We start from the raw sequence: 21,653 nt of genomic DNA, 5'->3' as shown, positions 1-21,653 counted from the left end.
TAACCGGTCGGTTTTCTACGGTTACCGACCGTATTTAGCGATTTATCGAGCTGTTTTTCTGCATTTTTTGAATTATCAGCAACCGTTCAAATTTGTCGGTAACCGTTCGATTTTAGCGATTTATCGAGTGATTTTCTCGAATTTTAGTGAAGTTCAATAAAAAAATTCAAAAAGTAGCTCAACTTTGTAAAATCAATAATTAATTTATTTGAGCTTCAAATCAAGTGAAACAATTTTTGTTGATTTCCTTGTAACATGATCTATATGATAAAATTATTTATACTCATAAAAAGGTTGAATATATTCTGTGAGAAAATTTATTTGCTAAACCTAGTTAAATGCATAGTTTACTCTTTGCTAATCCAAAAATCATGAAACTAATTTTGTTAGTCTTCTTACATGATACTATATCTTTTAAAAATACATGAACTCATGAAATAGTTATTGTTACATGTAGAATTGTGTAAATATGTTGCAACTAGATTAATTCATAACTAACCTATCACACCTCCAAAATTAGTGAAACCACTTATTATTTTACATATACTATACTTTATATAGAAAAAATAGTATTAGACATAAAAAAGTTAATTATAGTAATGTTTCTTAACATATTCACTTTATGCTCATGAACTTTACAAGAATCATGAAGAAATTAATAAAACTTTAAATGAAGTGAAACTAATTTTAAAGATTCTCTTAAGATACTCACTATATAAAAAAATATGTTTTAATATGTTAAGCTTTTTCTTAACATAAGTTAATAAATTAGCTGCACGCTTGAACTTTTTTTTTTCAAACTTCCTCCATATAGAATATGATGCAAACGACATTATTTTTGAATTTTTTTCATAGAAGGTCTTAGAATTGTCTCTAGTTTGTTTTAGGATTTTTTTTATTTTTTTATTTTTTTATTTGGTTTTTTGAATTTTTTGGGTTTAAATTCGAAAATTAGTCAGTTTCTATTATCGATGCGGCACAGTAAGCTCGGTTACTATAATTTTCGAACGGTAACTGTTGATAAGTTGAACTATGGCTGAGATATGCACTGCCTAGTCTGATCGCAAAGGATCATGGTGCAAATTTTAATGTTTTTCCGAGGAGAACAGCGCACTTATGTCTTGGATTGCATTCACGCTACTCAAGTCGTTAGCATCACTGTACACTGTGTTTGTGCTCAGACTAGGTTTAGCAGAGCTGCATTGTATAGTCTAGCTGAGTGAATCATGTTTGTTAAAATGAAAAGTGTTTAGTTGTTTGTATTTGTCTAGACATACTATATTAATTTTCTATTTGATTGACTGAATTTGAGATCATATTAGTGGATACAAGAGTTGAGATTGTGATTGGTTGCTCGTATAAAAATAACTTTATGACATTAATAAGTGGATATGTTATAAACGGATACAGGAGCGTGCATTCGCCGTGAAACTAGCCGTATATTTGTATCAATCAAATCCGATTGAAACAGTAGATATAGATAACTAAACACGTTTTTCTCTAAAATTATACGCATCTATCGAACTAAATTGAAGTAAATTCGAGCAAACAAACACATCTGGAGAGAATCCAGCTGCAAGGGTTAACAAGCCGTTATCATATGAACATGACACAAATGATTTTTTTTGTTGAAGAATTGTTAATATTATTCTTACAGGAAGAACAGATTTCATTTGGTGCAATGCGAAGCTTAGACAGAAGCGAATGAGAGCTGCTGTTGCAATCTGCTCTTTGGAGATCCAAGTGGACAAGGAAAGTATCTCCATGATTCTACGTGGGGCCCGCGCCTGTTGCCCCCTGGATTCTCTCTCTGAACCACCCTCAGCGGCCCAAGATGACAAGCAACCGGTGGGGCCCCGCGTTTCGGAATCTTTGATTCTCTCTGGCTGCGCCGATGTGGCAGCTTGTGTAGCGCAAGAACTCACGTCACCAGTAATCTCGTCAAAACTGGGTTCTCGTTAAGAGCAGGTACTCAGACAGTGGATGTCAGGGCATGTATACTCACCGCTAGGGGTGAAAAACATCGAAATTGATCAGAAAAATGCCTAAAATCATATAAAAAGTACAAATTTTCCTTGAAACTAGAATTGAAAAATTACAATATCCGAAATTGATCACGATCGGAAATGTGGGAACAATCTCTACTCCTCCATCTCTTCCTTTGACTCTGCATCCTACATGACATCTCATATAGTCATGAGTAATGAATAATTATTTTATTTTGGTATCTTAGAATTTTTTGTAATTTTTGAAATATATTTTTATTTACATGAAGAGATTCTTAAATAAAAGAAAACTACCCACAGATACTCAAGACATCCTGTAACCAAGAAGATTTGCCTCAAGAATAGGAAGGAGACTTCAGAGGACGTACGTCACCCCATATATACGGAGCCACGGGTCCTTAGCTAGGATGAGGACAATCAAGCCAACAAAAACTGAGCAAGTAAGTCACCGACTAGATTTAGATTCATCTAGTCTAGCTACATACCTCCTTAACAGGCTCAATCAATAAAAGTCAAATAAGGCGTAGGGTTATTATCCTCTCAGAAGCCCGTACCTGTATAAAAACACCAATGTGTTCTCTCAAGATTCATCTGCATAAAAAGTATCCCCTATTGTTTCAACAAGTTTGTTAGATCGACAGTTCACAAATTGTCGACAGTTGATGTCGTCCGTGGTGATCATGACAAAAGGCATTGAAAAAACTACGCAAAAGATACCATCGACATCGTCCAAATCTTCACCGAGAACCGGTTTTTCAGATGAGGAGTTCTACGATAATTTTACCCCACTCCCTGGCGAGCCGGTGATCTATCGGATGAATTTCAACGACAAACTTTCCAGTGATGATTCAAGCGACGAAGTAAGTCGATTTATAGATCAATGTGCTAAGGATTACGACATCGAATTCGAACCACTCGACTGCCAAGACAATTGTGAATGTCCAATTCACAGCATGTCGGGATCAACCCTCGCAGCTTTTGACAACATAGATTGTCAAGACACCAAACCGGAGCACTTCGATAAAAGTTTAGTTTTTCTATATACCACACCCATTGTCGGAGGGTGAACTCCTGTCGCAGGGATCTCGAGAGACCCCCTTTTAGAGATTCGGCCGGGGGGATGATCCTGAACGAGCTTGTTTTGGGGAAATAAGCGGGAAACGGAAATAAATGCAGTGGCTGGTGGGAGATGATCGTCCTAGTGCGAGAAAGATGGGTGCACCGGGGTTTAGACAGGTTCGAGCCGCACGGGGGCGTAACACCCTACTCCTGTGTGAGTGTTATATCTGTCCTTGAAGGGAATTCTTCAAGGATGTATCTGGTTACAAGAGAGAGCCACTTACTGAGAGCTTGAGGCTCTCGTGTTCTAGCTTGGCTTGAGCTGGTTCGAGCGTCTGCGTCCTCTTCTTCACACACCTTTTACGTGTTCTCCATCCTTTCCTTTTATAGGCGCGCTGACCTCGACATATCCTGAATGGGAAAGAGGGGATGCGAATGCCAAGGTGCCACGGAGAAAGGCGTCATCATTCCGTTTTGGCGAAGTGACAGGGGCGGTGGAAAAATACGGCGCGCATCTGACCACCCGCCACTGTGGATGCCCTCGGGCGCCATTAAGGGGGCCCACCGGGCAGCCTCAGAGGTGCCCGGTGCGCCCACCCTGTCTTGTTCTTCTGCCAGAGCAGGGTGGCAGGCGGAGCGCTTCGATTCTGGCAACGTTATCCCGAGGCACTCGGATGAAACGGGACGGGACCCGTGCATTTAATGGACCCACGCCCCCCTGCTAGTGCATGGTAGGGTCTGACACTGGGGCGTGGGCAGCTGAGAATGTCAGGATGTCAGGATGTCAGGCCGCGCGTGCCTATTAAATGCGGCATTGGGCCCTTGACTGGCTGACATCCCGACGATGGGACCCTTCGAGTCGTCGGACGATCTTGCGCGAACCTTCGGGGAACCGAGTCCTCGGGGGCTGCCACGTGCAGCCCCGAGGACTCTCTCCCGAGCACTTGGGCGAGACCTTCGGGGAACCGAGTCCTCGGGGGCTGCCACGTGCAGCCCCGAGCACTCTCTCCCGAGCACTTGGGCGAGACCTTCGGGGAACGGAGCCCTCGGGGGCTGCCACGTGCAGCCCCGAGCACTCTCTCCCGAGCACTTGGGTGAGACCCTCGGGGAACCGAGTCCTCGGGGGCTGCCACGTGCAGCCCCGAGCACTCTCTCCCGAGCACTTGGGTGAGACCTTCGGGGAACGGAGTCCTCGGGGGCTGCCACGTGCAGCCCCGAGCACTCTCTCCCGAGCACTTGGGTGAGACCTTCGGAGAACCGAGTCCTCGGGGGCTGCCATGTGCAGCCCCGAGCACTCTCTCCCGAGCACTTCCTTCCCGATATTTGGGCTCTGCGGATCATCGGGGAACTGGGGTGCTCGGGGACCAGAGGCGGCGGCCCCGAGCACCTTCTCCCGGGACTTAGCTTTTTCTTATCTTGCAGGGTGGTGACATGTGGCGGATGGCCGGCCTGGTCTCGGGACTTAGGGACTACTGGTTCCGAATACACCGACACCCATCCAAGTGGTTGGTGGGGACAAGAAGGTAATGGCTAATTACCTCTCTACTACCCTTTTAGGAGCTATCAAGACATGGTTGACCAACTTATCGCTAGAAATAATCTACTCATGAGAGCAGTTTTGCATCATATTTCGAGCCAACTTTTAGGGTACATACGTTCGCCCTAACATGAAAAATAATCTCTACCATTACGAGCAGACAAGAAGCGAAACCTTGCGCGAGATAGAATGTCGCTTTGCAATATTCAGAACAACATGCCTAAGGTCAGTGACTACGATGTCATATAAGCATTCACTCGGGGGGTTAGGAGCCATAGATGTGTTGAATATATCGAAATCCAAGAGCCTGAGATGGTTAAGGAGCAAATAAAGATCATCGATGAGTCCGCTAATGCTGAAGACATGCTTCTCTTCGTCAAGGAGAGGACTTAGGGCATCAAGCACCCTCAACCCGAGCTCGAGGGCAACAAGGCAAAAGTCAAGCGCTAGAAGAGCGCAAAAAGATGTAAGGGCAAGGAAAATAATTCTGAGAAAGTTTTTGCAGATATGCCTGACACCCAACCAGATAAGCATTCTGGTTCTTCCAGGGCAAGAGCTCTATACCAGGCTCCAGCGAACGTGACAGTAAGCCCTGGTGCGACCTCCACTAGACTGATAACCACAGCCTCCACGAGTGCCACCTCTGGAAAAAGATGGTCAAAGCGGAGGATGAGAAAGCAGTCAAGGAAAAGGAGATCTGGGTCGTGACCCAAAGTAAAGACTCCGACTCAGATGACAATGAGGACGATACGGACCTGATGTCTTTCTAACCAAATGAGAGGACAATCAACCACATGTTTGGTGGTTCAGCATCCTACAAGTCAAAACGACAGTACAAGATGGTGACCCGAGAAGTCCTAGCTGCCATCCCCAAGGGTCATTAGGCCATTAAGTGACCAAACACTAAAATATCCTTTAGTAGAGAAGATTGTCCTAATAACTTTGTACAGTTAGGCCTCTTCTCAATAGTGGTTGAGCTTACGATAAATAGCGAAAGGGTTACTCGAGTTCTTATCGATTGAGGGAGTTCTCTGAACATCCTCTTTACAAATGCACTCGAAGGGATGCAAATTTTTTGATCTGCTATAAAGCTGGTTACTCAAGCCTTCCATGGTATAGTACCTGGATCTTCAACCACTCCCATCGCTAGATATCGCTACACGTTATCTTCAGGAAGCATGACAACTTTCAGATAGAAAAAATTCTGTTCGACGAGGTCAACTTCGAAATGGCATACAATGTCATATTAGAAAGACCTACTCTTGCTAAATTCATGCTAACCATGCATTACGCTTATCAGTGCATGAAGATCCAGGGACCTGAGGGGTCATCACGGTCTGGGGTTGTCCCAAGGCATGTCTTCGTTGCAACAAGCGGAGTCTCGACATGGCAGTTCAACAACAACCAAATGAGGAACCCAAGAGTTCAAGGATCAAGGTGTATAATAAGCACCAGTCATGACCGCGATCGTAGTGCCTCGAGATGCAAACCCAGAAACCTAGGGGTTCAGCTTTACGACTAGTCTAGAGCCTATGAAATAGAGTCTACACTACCTCGGAGGCAATAAGGGTCACTGCTTATCGGTTTAATTTAGTCTGTTTCATCTAGGTTTAAGATAATAAGTCTAAAATAGCTCGTGGGTCATCGGGAGTTTCTGTAAGTTCTAAGTGTAAGTCCTAAAAGTACTTTCTTGTAATAACAATGATCATATTGCTTAGGAAATCGATCGATTTTCTTTTTCGGCCTTACTTGTCTTTCCGCACATCCTTATGCCTGACAAACGAAGTAAGTAGCTTCTTGGGTCCTTCATCCCAAACGCGCACCCAGGGTGGTGATAAGTTTGTCTCGACCTAAGGGCAATATGAGTTCCCTTTACTTTATTATGTTTTTACTATTTGGACTACCTACTCGGAACTCGTACTTTTAAGTAGACAGTCGAGAAGTACTAGGCGCTGGAAACCGAAAATAACATATTGTGTACCCTTTAAAAGTAGATTCCAACGAGAAGAGAAGGACCATTGCATTGTGAACTCGGGGTTGTAAAAAATCTCCTTATCACGTTCCATGAGTGACTGGGGTCTATGACGCCTCTCACTCAAGCGGACCGAAGGCGGTCATAATAAGCGCTCTGACTAGTGAGCAACACATCTTGAACTAATTGAAGGAAAATTCCAATAAGAAAACCATGATATGTTATCAAAATATTCTAGCACGAAGTAGTCCCATCAAACGTGAAAAGCGTTTAAGTTTCCAACTAAAACTAGAAAATCTACCAAGTGTTTTTTACAAACTGTTTGGTAAAAAGTAAAAACTATGACAAGGGCAAGAAGTCCATCTCGTCCACGAAGGCCTTGGCTATCCGAATTTCCTCCTCAACCTTCTCTACCAACAACTCTTCTGGCTTATTCCCAAAGCCTTCTAGGAGGACGCTTGTGTTGAGCTTCGGTTGGAAGGTCTTCAGGATGGCCAACACAAAGGCGAGTGCCAGCTCCATGCTCCACCGGGACTGACTCAAAAGGTGTTTGGTGGTTATCCCTTGAAACCCACCAAACACCTTGGCAAGCTTGGTCGCCCGGATACCGAGCCTTGTAGCATCCTCTCCGTCGGGGGCCTCTGCTTGGATCCCAACACTGACAAGCGCCTCCTGGAAGATGTTGAGCGTTGCGACTAGTTTTTGGCAATGGCTGACATCTAGGCCCCTCCTGGGCAATAGTTTCTCGTGCCGTGAAGAGTTCTGCAGGATGACATTTTAAGAAGACAAAATGAATGAGCAGCCTATCAGGATACTAGAAGCTTACTCTTCATCCGGTCCTCTAGCACGGCGTCTGCCTTCTCCTTCTCGGCTGTCACCTGAGAGAGCTAGCGGCGTAGCTCGATAGTCTCATTCTCGAGCTCCGCTACTCGCTTCTTAGCATCACAACGAGTCTTGTTCAAGCGATGCACGACAAACTACAATGAACATCAAGGTCGATACCAGTAATTCACAGATTAGACTGTTAACATGCTGAAAGACTCTTACTGCGAAGAAGGCACTGAACGCCAAGTTTTGCTGATGGCCTCCCCTCCCTTCGATCATGTCCCTCCAAGTTACATCCAGCGAGATCTCGTACCTCATATGTGGAGGGGCTGCGGCAACCTCTAGGCTGGCTAACTCCTATTCCTAACTAGTGGCCACTGATATAGGGGGCTCACCAGGCTTTGCTTCCATCTTCTTCAGAGGAGGTAGGGGTTGGAGGTTAGGGAGGTCAGGGCTTGGGGCTATCGGTGGCATTCCGATAAACCTGCAAGGATGACAAATTCAAACCGAACATTCCAAACAAGCATAGGAAATAATTCTTAGCAAACTTGAGCAGTTTCTTAGTCAGCAACGCCTTCATCGGGACCAGGAGGGGGTGTTGTTCTCTTGAATGTCCTCACGGTGGTGCCTCCTTTGCTTGTTAATGCTATCGAGGCTAAGGGAGCATCGCCCGACAAACTCACTGGGATGACCACCTTTCCACGCTCCTTGGCAGGAGGCTAAAACAAGCCCAAAGTCAAGAATAAGTCAGCCGCAGAGGCTCTAAGTAAAATCTCAACTTACTAATGTCGAGGCTATCGCTCTAAGTGCTTGTGTCGCAACCGGGCCCCCAACTGGCAGAGTCGACACTGTGTCAGCAAGGGCAAGGGGAGTTAGAGCGATTGGCATCGGTGGCCTAGTACCACCCGTCGGTGAATCGGCCCCCGTATTGTCACCCCCTCTAGTTCTACTCTACCGGCAAAGGATGGGGCTCAAGATGATGCATCGTTGCCTCTGGTCCCACTTGTGTCAGCACTATCCGTGATAAGAACATCATCCGAGTCTACAGCTCCCCCCCCCCCTCGGTGTTCTCGGCCTCCGGATCAGGCCCTTTGTGTTGGGAAGTTATCCAAACTTGCGGTAGCCATCGCCACAGGTACGACAAATCAAAAAGAAGACAAGAATCAAGAAGGTCTGAGACACTTACTGACATGATTCTCGCTTGAGCTTCGGAGTCCATCTCCATGATGGGAACTGGGATATTCTTGCGGTCAGGAGAGTGGATAGCCTCGAAAAGACCTTGACCCTCTTGTCAGCAGCCTCTGGTGGAAACATTGCGAGAATAAACAATGGACTGTGAGAATTGATCTTGCAGATCCCTTAAATATGGCTACTTGAGATCGGGAAGTACATATCTCACCTTCTCGGGCTGGATCCAATTCGGCTAGAAATTGCCAAGCGCCATTAATCCTCAACTTTAGAGGACTAAGGTGGTACCTGATGAAGTCCCTGACAACGTCATAAGCCCTTAGATTCCTCTCATTTAGGTCCCGGATCTCTCCAATAAGGTTCCAACGAAGGGCGGTCATCACCGGCTTTTTCATCTAGGCGAGCCTCGACAACAGTAGCAAGCCTCGGTAAGGAAGCCCTTGTGGTCCAAGTTGGAAGTAGAACCATTTATTGTGTCGACCCAACCAAGTGGACTTGGAGACGAAGTCAGTGTACTTAGCCGACTTGCCTTCCCGGAGCCGAAGTTTGGTGCCACCGGCAACCTTGTTCTAAAGCCTCTTTAGGATGTAGAAGTACCGGAAGAGGTCGAGGGATGGACGAAAACCAAAAAAGGCCTTGCACAAATGTACGAAGATGCTCAGCATGATGACAGAGTTGAGATTGAGGTGGATGAGTTCTAGGCCATAGAAAACCATCACCTCGAGGAAGAAACTGGAATGTGGGAAGCTGATGCCATAACAGAAGAAGTCAAGGAAGACCACTGCGTTGTGATTATCCGGCTCAGGATCGTCTACACCACCTCCAACGTGCAGGGGATCAGAACCCAAAGAGGAATCACCTATTCGATCTCGGCCTTCTCTAGAGCCTCATCTGTGATCTTAGATTCTTGCCGCTCTGGGATCCCACTCGCCGTCTCATCGGTCGAGGAGCTCTCTTTTCCAATCTTCTTCTTGCCCATGGCGGTGGAGAGATTGAGGGGAGAGGGGTTTTTTGTGGGTTTTGAGGGCAAGGGCGCAAGGAGAGTGACAAATGTGACCAAAAGCAACTAATGACAAAAGAATGGACGTTGAGGTGGGCTCTCCCTTTGCCTTTATGCTGAGCAGAGGCTCCAAAAATGGCATTTCGATCAACGATGTGACACAACTCGAGGCCACAATCTCCCGTTTTATCGTCACGTCGTATTTAATGTCTGGCGCATGCATGGCAGTTGGCGCTGCACCTCGAGGAGTACGGCTCCTCACATTGCTACCGTAATCGTGATACTCTGGCAAGAAAAGATTCTCACCACTACCTGAAATATCCGCTGCGATTTTTTAACGTTTGAAATCAACCAGTGATAAACTTTTTTCCTACCCAAAAGGCAAAGCAAACAAAAAACCTACTTGGATTGAACATCTTCTCGAAGACTCTCTTAGGGACTCGAGGCATTCAAAATCCCGAGTAGAAGATAAGAAAAACCGGTTAGACGATTCATCATAATTGGGGACCCGAGTTCTACTCGATTATGTGGTCGAACAAAACACTTATCTTTACTGGCCATATACTTGATCTGTCGATATCTCATTTCACGTACTGATGAGGGGCTTGACAATGAGTAATGAATAATTATCATATTCGAGCACCCCAGAGTTTCCCGTAATTCTCAGGGCATATCTTTATTTTTAGGAAGAGAATCTCTAGATGAACTACTTATAGGTACCCAATACATCTCGTAACTGAGAAGATTTATTTGCAAGAATAAGAAAGACTTCAGAGGAAATCTTTGCAAGAATAAGAAATACTTCAGATGACGTACGACACCCCTATATATATACGGAGCCAGGGGCCCTATGGAGGACAAGCCCAATCAAACCAACAGAAACCGAGCAAGTAAGTTGCCGACTAGATTTAGATTTGTCTAGCCTAGCCACATATCCCCTTGTAACAGGCTCAATCAATAGATGTCAAACAAGACGTAGTTATTATCCTCTCGGAGGCTCGAACTTGTATAAAAACACATGTGTGTTCCCTCATGATTTGTCTACTCAAAGTATCTCCGATTTTTTCAACTAGTTTGTTAGATCAGTGACTCATAAATCGTCGACACAATGTCACCCCATTGTACATGCTCTCGGAATTTTTTTCATTTATATATGTTTCCAAAATTTGTAGATATTTTGCACTGTTTTGAAATTTTGAAGATCTATACGCTAGTCACCTGTTAGATTTGTAAATTTTCAAAATGGCCATACATATTTGTAAATTCCAAAAATAAAAGATATATTAAAAAAACTCCATGCTCTTGTATTACTCTTAGCACTGTACGGAGTGCAAGAAGTATTGTACGGAATGTCACCCCATTTCAACCTTTGTATGATAGGTTTGGAATTAGCAATAGGAGTACAACACTATGATAAGCATAATGCTTTTTCTCGTAAGAGTGTGCATGGTGGTGTATGCACGTCAATTACAATTAGAAAAAAACATTCAACTATAATTAGGAAAAAGACAGTCACCGCCCTTTTCAAGCAACAAATTTCATGCACGAGCATGAATCCTATGGAATACTCCTAGTCTCCCTAAAGAATCTCTATTGCATTTACAAATCAAAGCATAAGTACCTTTCATTTGCATTCCACACTCTAAACACCGAAGTCTTGTTCTATACTCACTATAGCTTTATCTTCCACGTTTCATACTATTATTATTCATAGGAAAGAAGTGTGTTTGTTACTACATGCCTAACTCTACGACTGATTCCTGATGTGGTTCATCTAACAGCAATCCAATGGATGGATGGATCTTGCAACTTGGCAGTCAAGCTTGGAGGTAAGTGGCTTGGGGCTTGCTAAATTACCTGTCAATTCGCTTGGTGTGTGCGTAAGATAGAACTAGAAAAAAAAAGGGGGCAAGTTGGTGAGTGGAGGAGGCAATGGTGCAACTAACTTGTCATGACTCATGACAGTGACCCGGTGGGCTAACCTCCGTTTTTCCCCTTGTTCACCGTGCATTGGCTGTAGCGACACATTGCACGGCAACAGCAATTTCGCAAGAGCAGTCCATTTTCAAATCCAACGGGCTAGTTTCACTTCTGCAATATGTTTGCTACCACGATCAGGGATTAAAATTTCGATTAAATGTAAATTTTTGTGAATATCGGAGGAGAACGAAATGTTTAATTTTAGAATTTTCTTTCACTGATACGTGAAACCCACATAGCAGAAGATGAAAAATAACTGAAATTTTATTTAAATTTGGTAAATTTTAGTATTTTCACCGGTGAAGAAAAAATTATAAAATAAAATTAAAATCCCTGACCACGATATTACTCTAGTATTCGCACAGATCTGGACCCTCAATTTGGCAATTTGCGATCCAAGCTTCAATAGCCTTCCATCCCTCTCAGGGAATAGTGTGTACCAAGTACCAAATGTCTGTATTTTCCGTTCAAATTTAACACATTCAGGTGCTCGACATATGCACTTCCGTATGACAGAAACAGAGTACCACAGGAGCCATCACTTCAACAATTCTAACAATTCAACCAGAGCATAATTGATTTATCAAAGTGATGGCTACTGACAGAAATTAACAAGTGTAACCTAATTATTATTATTATTTGTGATAACAATCTAGTGATGGATTTTTTTCAGCAGATGAGTGCTATGTGGCAGATAACGGGGGACATATGTGCAAGCCTGCAGCCTACAACTCATGTTTCGGAAAATGACATATGGTGATTCATGATTGGGCCTGCACCTACCCTTGCAGGCTTTCTTCCCGATTGTTTTCCCTATGTCTACATCTCTTGAGATGATCAGGCAGTTGAATCACTGGAATTTGATAAGAGAAACTGAGAAGGTCCTTGATTTTGCTGGCCATTTGTCCACCGTTTTTCAGAGCATGACACTTATTAACTTATTTCTGTTGGGGAACGGATAGACTAGTGTAACATCTAGTCCTCTAAGTAAGTAGTAATTGTTTTGATGATTAATGATAATCGTATTATTGTGATTGATAAGTGTGTTTTGAAGGTATCAAAAAATTTAGTTCACAATGATATATGGTTAATCTTGATCCCTATGTCGATTCAATAGACGATCAAATGACATATGCATCAAGATTAATGATCTTCTAATTCTACGTGTCACAAGGAGATGAATAACACTTAGAGTAGTATAAGTCTCTTTTTTCTTTAGTCTTCTGATCATACTATAAAGAGGAGCTATGAGTAGTAGTTTGATCTAATTGTATCTAGATTTGGTTGGATACATACTTGTGAATTTTTAGCACTAGGTAGCTAATAGAAGTCTATGGTTGAAATGTTGAGAAGATAGAGCTAAAGAAAGGTTGAATTGGTCGAGCTTAAGGAAATTGTCTTCATCGGAATATCCGGCGAACTTCTAGTTGAACTCACTGGAGTATTCAAGTTAGAAAATTAGTGAGATCATAGGATATTCTGTTGCTTAACGATTCATTATCGTCGGAGCTTTTCCTATGTGTTTTGGAACTGAAATTTTTTGAAGTTTGCACCAGATTATCCGGTGATCGGTTTAGATATCGCTGGAGTATTACTTGCAATAGCTGGTTTGAAGAGTTATACTCATCAAATAGTCCGACGTTGAGGTGCACAACGGAGTATTTTTCCAGAGAGGGTTGCAGCAGCTCACTTGGCGTGATTATATTCAACGGATAGTCCGGCGGTTGTTGTTGTGACGCCGGAATATATCGCCAGAGTAAATCTTGCAGAGAAGATTACATCAGCTGTGGTTGACAGAGTTCTGCTCGCCAGATGATCCGATGTAAGAACTTATGCTTCGCCGGAGTATTTTACAACAGCTAATGACAGATTCCAATGGCTAGTTAACGGTTAAATTTCAGAGAAGTTAACACCGGATGTTTCGATGATGGGGAGACAGAGCACGCCGGACCTTACGACATTCACATAAAATAGAGGTTGTTGGGTAACGGCTAGTTTTAAATCTCTAGCCTATAAATACCCCCTATCTCGTCCCCCTGCGATCTCTTGAGACCCCAGAGAAACCAATACACTTAGTGTGTCATCTAAAGGCAAGATAGATCATTTGGGTGATTAGCAAAGTCTTAATTGAAGATTAAGGATTTCATTTGTGTTTGGAGGGTACCAAATTTGCATCTAGCTATAGTTTAGACTTGATCTTGGTCGAGTGAAGCTTATAACTTGTTACTCTTGGTGGTTGGTAACACCTAGCTGGTCTTGATGGTTGGAAGTGTTTTAGTGAGCTCTTGGAGATCTTATGGGAGCCCCAAAAGAAGGTTTGTGCTTGGTTTAATGTTCGTCAATCCGGAAATAGAGAAGTGATAATCATAAGGGAGCACTTGAGTTTTTGTGGCTCAAGAGGGAGCTATATCCTTGGTGGATGCTCCAACAAGGATTAGGGAGGAGTGCCAATTCTTCGATACCTTAGGAAAAAAAATCCGGTGTCCTCTTCCCTAACTCTCTACATTTCCGCATTTACTTTGAGCATTTCCATACTTGCAAGCTTCTTATTTTCGCATGTTCTTACTTTCTTTGCTTGCTTACTTAGTTGTCTTATTCTAGTTTGTCCATGTAGTCGCATTTCTTTTCATCTAGGTTAAGATAGCTACTTGTTTTAAAAATTGGTAGAAGTTTTTTTTTCGTGCCCAGTTCAACCCTCCCTCTTGGACCATTCGATCCTTTCAACTATGTTAGCATAAAACAAAATTTTCTATACCACGTTTAACTAAGAAACTATGTGAGCAGGGGATTATAGATCGTTACCACAAGACACGTAGCGCAGCAAAAGAAAAGTTAGAGTAGATCGATCCACGTTGTGCACATCAATGCAGAAGAGGTAGCTCTCCGACCAGCTCTGAGCAGATGCGTCACGCTCCTTGGCTAGGTACATCGCTCCTCGACCAGCTCCGAATAGGTACGCTGCTCCCCGAGCAGCTTCGACCAGGTTCGTCGCTCCTGGACCAGCTCCGAGTAGGTATGTCGCTCCTCGACCACCTCCGCGGCCACAAAGCGGAAGTAGTCGGTCTCGTTGACCACCTCGTCGATCACGAAGAGGAAGTAGTTGATCTCGTTGACCACCTCGTTGCCGATCAGCACCACAGCAATAACAGCAGTGCATTTATAATATCCACACGTACATAGATGAAATATCGCATGCTAGTGTGCTAGCACCGCACTCAGCTAGGTTTCATAGGGAGTTCGAAAAAAGATGGCGGTCAAGGTTTTGGTGTTCAAATTGATGCACCCATGGCCACTGCCTCCTCTTATATAAAACATACTAATGGATCTTTAATCACATTAAAACATATCATGACTCTAAACCCTAATAGATCTTTAATTATATTAAATCTCACTTGCATATACAATTTGCATATATGATCGCCTCTGGGCATATCAACATCTGTTTATGTTCTCAGAAGTAAAATAAAAGCAAAAAGGGTCTAATAAGCTCGTCAGAATTAAACTTGTCTGGGTTCTTTGGAATGCATTATTTGAAAAATATAGGAATAGAAAAACACATGATTAGAATTGTTTAGCACTTCTAATTCTATAAAAATTTAGAACGAACTTAGGAAAGTTTTCAATGGAACACTTAGATGCAACATTGAAAAAACACATGTTTCAGAGGAGAGAGGTAAACTCAAACTAATTTTTCCATATTCCATAAGGTTGGACTTCATGTCATAAATCCTTCAAAAAATTTATAGAACAAGTAATTCTATAGAAATTTCATAAAAATTCTAGAGGTTGAATCCTTTGTTGCAAAATGGCTCCATTGGAATTTTTCAGGCCACGCGTTCACGAGACACGGATCCCATGCTACAACGGTCCGTGTGCCTAGTATTCACTTGCCTTCCTTTCATGCAGTCCGCAGGCGCGTCAGGTGGTCTCCGTCTGAAGCTCTGAATCGAGCATGGCACGGAACCCGTACCCGTCCCTGCCGTCGTGGCTCGTAGGCAATATCCGCAGCATTGACATGTGTGCGGTGCTACGGTTGGGAGCTCTTACTGTGCTGTCAAGGCAGCAATGGGTTACTGACTGGCGATGCAAACGCGATGGAGATGGCGATGATCACCGCCTGTAATCTGATCATCTATATGTAGGATTTATTCACTAGAGTTCTAGGTTTAAAAAAAATTAAAGCTGAATATTTTTAATTTTAGAAATTTGTTGATCTAGAACTATGATACATTAAAAATATTTAGATGAGCTATCTTGTTTCTATTTTAGACTAAACTGATATTTAAACCACTTTATTTTAACCTACAATATCAAAATCTGATGCGGAGTTAGAAAGTGGAGCCCTACCAAATATAGCCCTATACTTCTATAAAATCCACAAGTTGTGACAGATCCAATCAATCTTCACAATCCACATGAGTTGATCAAACGAACAACATATAAAGTTAGATCGCATTCCTCCTTAAAAATACATTTTATCTCCTATTATTTATCTTCTACATATAGACATCAAATTTATACCTTACATACATTCTAAAAATACATTCAATCTCCTGTTATTTGTCTTCCACATTTAGACGTTCAATATTTGTCTTTTATGCATTCATTGTCGGGTTTCTGCAGAGGGTGCGTCGTCTTACACATTTCACCTATAACGTTAGGTTTTCCAGAGGGTGTATCACCTTCGCTTACAGCACTGTCTTTCTGGAGAGGGTGCATCATCGCCAACGCATCGCCTCCACCACCGGCTACCACAAAGGTCGTCTCCATCACGCTATCTTTATACTAAATTACTATACGCAAATTATTTTTATCCATTTACAAAATTGGTCACCATCTACGGTCCCCTTCATCCTCCTATCTATATACTCGTTATTATCCTCTCTTCTAAAATTATATCATCATGTTATGAATTTCGTGTATATAAATATCTCTTTTATTATACTATATTATTTTACTTCTTCAAATTGATATATCCTATATTAACTTTATAGTATGAAATAAGTGTGCAGTTAGGACGGAAAATGACCGGTCGGTGGCTGATAGTTTCAGCACCCGACTACTGAATTCTCAACTGAAAGTTCAGAATGCAGAGCACAATGGCCTGTAGCTCTACTTTTGTACGAACCTTTCCATTTCGTAGTGGTATCACGGTTGGATCGAAGCTACGTAACCATCTGCCTGATTCTTACTTAAAGTACAAGCCGAACTCACACACTACGTTACACAAGCCACCCGCAAAGATAATGCGTGTCCCCTGCAAACGGTTTGCAGGAAGTTACAGCATGCTCGATTGGGAACCATCAACTTAATAAGATCAACATGATGCGTCCCAAGTCTGCAATCTTTGCTCTCCTGCCAAGGCAACTCCCCTGTGCCCTGACGCATGAGACTACTACCCTTCCTATTTTTCGCTACCGTAATGTTTTGTCTACTTAAAACACTTACACAAATTCTACTAAAAGCCGACGTATCCGCGAAAAATACTTCATGCTCTGTGAATTAAGAAAACCTGATGTGTTGTTGAATTAACATGTGGTTGCCACGTCAATAGTAGTAAAGTTCACGTAAGTTTTGTACTAGATGTAGCACTGCTCTTTTTTTAGGGCATAAAGATGCTAGATGCTTATGATTAGAATGTTAAGCACATACATAAAAAATGTAATTTTCAATACAAATAAGGACTATGTATGCTTAAAAATTGAAATTTTTAATGCAAACAAAGACTATGTGTGTTTAAATATAATTAACTATTTTGTTAGTACTAATATAAATAGTAATACTTAAGTAAATACCTTACCCTCCACTTAAGCACTTATGCTATTTCGGTAAAAAAATCCATTTTTTCGTAAGTACATACTCTAAGCACCTTATTATACCATGTACATGCTCTAAGCCCCCTCCTATTCTTGGTTAAGCCGTTCAGTCGGGTCCAGTCCCTGACAGTGGGCTCAGATAGCCGGATTTGGTTCGGTGAGGGCCCAACTGCGAAGCTTCCCGCGGCCCAAGCTCGGGCCCAGGAAGCAACTCCCTGCCTCGGCAAGGCTCGCGTCCCCAAAATAGAACTCGAGTAGTCGAGTCTGCTTCGATCGTTTCGCAACCCCGCCGCTGGAAAGAAATCGGCTGCGGGGTTTTCCCTCCCTTCGCCGCCCGCGCCGATGGTTTCCTTCGCCCCGGAGGTTTCCCCGCAATATGGGTGGATTGGATATATCTGCAGGATTTATCTGCCTATTTACTTATCTATTTCCATCCAGGTTTTACTCTGCTTATTTAGGCGGTAGGTTGCTCTGACCCTCCTCTTCCTCCCCCTTCTCCACTTCTCTCATCTGTTCTTGCGGTCGAGGGGATTCTTTATTCTCCCATGTCTTGGTGCGCGGCCTTGTTAAACCTTACCTCTCTCTCTCTCTTGCCGCGTGGTCTCCAAAGATTGTTTCTTTCTACATTTTTGGTCTCGAAAGATTGCTAATTTGTTGTGGGTTTCTGGCTGTGCCGCTGTGTGTGTGGGGGGGGGGGGTGCTTTGTTGTTCAGAGAGTAGAGAGGGAGAGATCGGTCAGGAGGAGGCCATGGGGTCGTTCTGTTCCAAGGAGAATCCGTCGGGGCGGCGGCCGTACGACTACAGCAGCAGCAGCGCCGCGCCGAGAGGGGGGAACAATCGGCACGCCAAATTCGGCGACGATTACGACACCCTGGAGTAGGTGAAGTTGATCGGTTTATTTTTACGCATGCTCCTCGCATTTTTGCATGTGCATTGCTGCATAGTATGTTCTGTGAAAAAAAAGAATTGCTGCATCGTAGGATGGACCTTGTCGGTTGATTTAATGTAGGTGGTAGTAGTTTTGGCGTGCATGAGATGCTATTTTCTCTAGTCTTGTTGAGTGTTGATGCTCTAGTTGGCTGGAAGTTGATTGCTTCATTGTGTTTATTGGGTTAAGAATGAAGAGAATCCATACTTCAATGCATGAGGATTTTAGATTATTTATGTGCTGCCAAAGTTGGCGTCGTGCTTATTGGGTTAAGAATTAAGAGCATCCGTATATCTCTCTGCATATGAATTTTAGATTATTTATGTGCTGCCAAAGTTGGTGTCCTGCTTATCTTCCATAATTCTTAAATGCGCGAAGGTTTGCAAGTGTGTCTTGATCCTTCAAGTAAATATATAATTCTTGATATTAAGTTATTTTGGAATGTGTTTTTGTCCCACATAAAACTGTGGACACGTAAGTGTGATGCATGCCTAGTTGTTTTTGGAATGTCCAGTATGCACAATGTTACTACTCTGTACTTACTAAGCTTGATTTCTTACTGATGGAATTATCTTTTCGAATGCCTTCTACCGTGTGGTTTAAACGAAACAAAATTTTCTTGTTACTCTGATTCATGATTCCATTTAGCTATACTGAGATTTTTGTAATGTTATCTTGCTGTCCTCCCTTTATTAATCTAGGTTACTGATGCTCTTGCACATGCTGGTCTGGAATCCTCAAATCTGATTGTTGGAATCGATTTCACGAAGTCCAATGAATGGACAGGTTCGTTTGAGCTTTATCATCTCATTACTTTGTGAACGTCCACGAGAGTGCTGTTTCAAAATTTCTTCTTTCTTTCTTTGAAAAGAACTTCTGATTACTGTTTGTAAGCAGGCAAATTGTCCTTCAACAACCGGAGCTTGCACGCAATGGGAGACACTCCAAACCCATATGAGCAAGCTATATCCATCATTGGAAGAACCCTCGCACGATTTGATGAGGACAACCTGATACCATGCTTTGGATTTGGTGATGGTCAGTTCTTAACATGCCTCGATTCAAGAGTCTATTTTACGCAAAACTGCAAGTATTAACAGTCTAAATTTCATATTACAGCAATTACTCATGGTCAGAAAGTATTTAGCTTCTATCCTGAACCGACCGTGTGATGGCTTCGAACAAGCACTTGGTCAATACAGAGAAATTGTTCCACAACTTCATTTCGTTGCTTGGTGCATCTTTTTTTTAAGCTTTAGATATAACATAGTAAGGTTCATTTAGTTGATTTGTTTTGGTTATTCTCAACAGGTCCAACTTCATTCGCACCAATGATTGAGACTGCTATTGGAATTGTGGATAGTAGTGGTGGCCAGTATCATGTCCTGCTTATAATAGCAGATGGACAGGTTTTTTCTTGCACTATTAACCCATTTCTTTTAGGGTTAGACATATTGTTTGTATCTCAATTTCCTGTCTGATGAATTTACAGTTTACAACATGTACTGCTCTAGTTATGGTTTCTTTCTAATTTGCCAGGTTACACGTAGTGTTGAAACGGGCAATGGACAGTTGAGCCCACAGGAAAGGAAGACTATCGATGCCATTGTGAAGGCTAGGTATAACCATCTACCTGATTTAGTTCCGTGATTAAGACTGTTCTTAGTATCAACGAGTGCATTGCCATCTGTGGCGTCTAATTAGGCGAGAATAGGCTTTTGCATATCCGGTGCCCAGTTGCTGGGTATGTGGTGCTTTTTGTCCTTTTGTTAATTTTGTACTCTGGCCCGTTGGGCCTTTCTCTTCTATTAATATAATGGGTAGCCCTCTTGCCGGTTCGTTAAAAAAAAATGAGTGCATTGCCATGCTGAGATCAAATATTTCAACACAAATATTGCATTATTGCAGTGAGTACCCTTGATCGATTGTGCTTGTTGGGGTTGGTGATGGACCTTGGGACATGATGAAGAAATTTGACGACAACATACCTTCTCGTGCATTTGATATTTTCAGGTAAATTCTCTTGCAACATCTGATAATGATAGTCTGCATATTTGGATCAATTATGTGAAAGACTAATTCATTCTGGTGCAATGCAGTTTGTAAATTTCACAGAGATCATGTCAAGACCTATACTCGGCAGCAAAAAAGAGGCAGAATTTGCTCTTTCAGCACTGATGGAGATTCCAGCACAGTTTAAAGCAGCAACGAACCTCCAGCTTCTTGGGTATTTTACTTATCTAGTCAAAACCACACTCATTTCTGGAAATTCAGATCCCTTGTCTTTTCTTTTCATTTTGGCAGCAAACGAAGAGGATTTTCGCGTCAACCAGTGTTACCTCCTCCTGTGAGTGATCGGCCGCAATACTCTGGATGCTCTGCAGTCAAACAGACCCAATCTACCAGCTATGAATCAGCATGTAAACCTGCATCATCGGCTCAACACGACTTTGATATAGATGATCAACATGGACGTGTGATGTGTCGGTGTCTTTGAGTTTGAAACAATGAAGACCAGCATTCCAATCGTATGTTCCACACTTTTATCCCATGCTGAACTCCTGTTCTTGCAGACTTGTCCAATCTGCTGGAGTCAAGCAAAGGACCTTGCTTTTGGGTGTGGGCATCAGGTATCAGCGTCACTTGAAAATACATCCTAAAATTTTCTTTAAGATGGTCCATCATCATCTATAAACCTTTAAGCGATAATGCCTTTGTTACGCAGACATGAAGGTATGTCCCCTGTGCCAAAGGGAGATCTCCACAAGAATTAAGCTCTACTGAAGCCCTTAAGAAGCTCATATACAATCACCATCTCAAGGAAACCTTTGACATTATTAAACAGGAGGTTTTGTAAGCAAGCAATATAAATACAGGGTCGAGTAGAAATTGGTGCTCAAACTTACTACTGTTGCCTGGTCATGGGATACAATTCTTTTTTTTTCTTCGAGATGTTATAGCATACAGTTCAATTCATTAGCAAAATAAATGGTCCATATCAAATATTTTGGTATTCTAAACTTACGTTCATACCACTTGCAATGGTTTTTGAGGTACGAGTGATACATGTCAGCGATCATTGTATGTTTGACCAAAATGTCGCGTTCCATGCTACGTAGATGGCTGTGCTGTATTGCCATCTCGCAGGTGAAGCAGAGGTCATCGTGGTGTGTCCGTGTCAGCCAGTATAGCCGTTGACTTGCTGCACTGAAGTTTTATCAGCAATCATCTAGAGCAAAAGTCTCGATCCAAAAGTCTTGAAAATATCAACTGCTTGTCAGACATTTGGTGTGAAATAAATCCTAGGAAAGTAGCTTGGTAAGAAGCGGAAGAAGATGACCA

General features: G+C 42.6%; 1 long non-coding RNA gene and 1 pseudogene across 1 annotated transcript; both read left to right on the top strand.

Annotated features, from left to right (window-relative positions):
- Positions 1-18,101: 18,101 nt before the first annotated feature.
- On the top strand, positions 18,102-19,650 carry LOC133895174 (E3 ubiquitin-protein ligase RGLG2-like; annotated as a pseudogene).
- A 96-nt stretch (positions 19,651-19,746) lies between these two features.
- LOC133895739 (uncharacterized) lies at positions 19,747-21,186 on the top strand. Its single transcript, XR_009905640.1, has 4 exons — positions 19,747-19,930; positions 20,220-20,324; positions 20,411-20,941; positions 21,037-21,186. It is a non-coding gene; the product is annotated as an uncharacterized LOC133895739 (long non-coding RNA).
- Positions 21,187-21,653: the final 467 nt, after the last annotated feature.

Source organism: Phragmites australis, chromosome 16 (genome assembly GCF_958298935.1).
Source record: "Phragmites australis chromosome 16, lpPhrAust1.1, whole genome shotgun sequence".
Taxonomy (NCBI): Eukaryota; Viridiplantae; Streptophyta; class Magnoliopsida; order Poales; family Poaceae; genus Phragmites; species Phragmites australis.
This window is presented reverse-complemented; position numbering and strand designations above follow the sequence as displayed.